At 53.7% G+C, this 949-nt stretch overlaps 1 protein-coding gene across 1 annotated transcript in view; it reads right to left on the bottom strand.

Annotated features, from left to right (window-relative positions):
* Positions 1 to 949, bottom strand: part of CACNA1C (calcium voltage-gated channel subunit alpha1 C) — an 865,289-nt gene that overhangs the window by 254,277 nt on the left and 610,063 nt on the right. The gene's annotated exons all lie outside the window — the stretch shown is intronic.

The raw sequence follows: 949 nt of genomic DNA, 5'->3' as shown, positions 1-949 counted from the left end.
GGGGGTGGGGGGGAGAGAGAGAAGGAGAGCGAGCGCTGGTTGGGCAGGAGGCTTGCTGGTGTGGCAAGATGCCTCTGGGCCCTCAGTGCTGAAATGAGGCCTACAGACTCACTGAGTGAGAACACTGCGTGAACACACGTTTGGGCAGGAGGCTTGCTGGAGGAGTGGGGTGCCTTTGAACAGTTATTGGTAGAGTTAAAAGAGCTGGCAACCCTTGCCCGGGTGGAGCAGAAGCCAAGAGACTTGGCACCGAGAGACCAAGGCTGGAGAGAGATGTGCCAATGAACACAGCCGAGAGGGGGCGGTCCTGATCAAACAACTGTATCCTGAGTGTTTAGACTTGGAATGGTAACTTGCTACTTCCCTGATAAACTCTCCCGCCAGGAGTAGCGCAGGCGGGTTCTGTTTGGCTGTGGCAACAGATTACGGAAGCCAGCAGAGAGTGCCATGGGAGGGAGCGCTGAGGTCAGAATCGGTGAAAAGGCTGGAGGGTAGAAGCGTGTCTACATCTGCCTCACAGGAGTCAGTGTTGGGCCGATGCCGACAGTGATTCTCCTCCCAGGGAACTCAGAGCTCCGACAATGCCTTGGCCGGCTCCCTCTGACAGGGAGTGAGGAGGTTCAAAGGCGTTGGGAAGGCTGGGCTAAGAAAAGAACAGAGATGGCACCGGGCTGGCCTATCCAGCCATTCCTTCCCTCCCTCTGTTGTCCAGTAAATGCTGACCTGGAGGCCAACTTGAAAATGTCCAGGTTGGGACAGACTTCGGAGGATTTGAGTATATACATGCCTTTGAGCATTTCCTTAAAAGAGCATGAGAAACTATCGAATGGAGAATGGAAAACCTGGCATGTGTGAGGTAATTCATTTATTGTGCCAGCCTGGCCGATAAACACAAGTGAGATTAATTGAAGGGCGGAGAGATAAATGGCTCAGTGAGCCTCGCCTTTCT

This window comes from Echinops telfairi, unplaced genomic scaffold (assembly GCF_000313985.2).
Source record: "Echinops telfairi isolate 266 unplaced genomic scaffold, ASM31398v2 ScPeMD7_6273;HRSCAF=7185, whole genome shotgun sequence".
NCBI classification, from domain to species: Eukaryota; Metazoa; Chordata; class Mammalia; order Afrosoricida; family Tenrecidae; genus Echinops; species Echinops telfairi.
The sequence above is the reverse complement of the archived record's forward strand: the minus strand, read 5'-3'. Positions and strand labels throughout refer to the sequence as shown.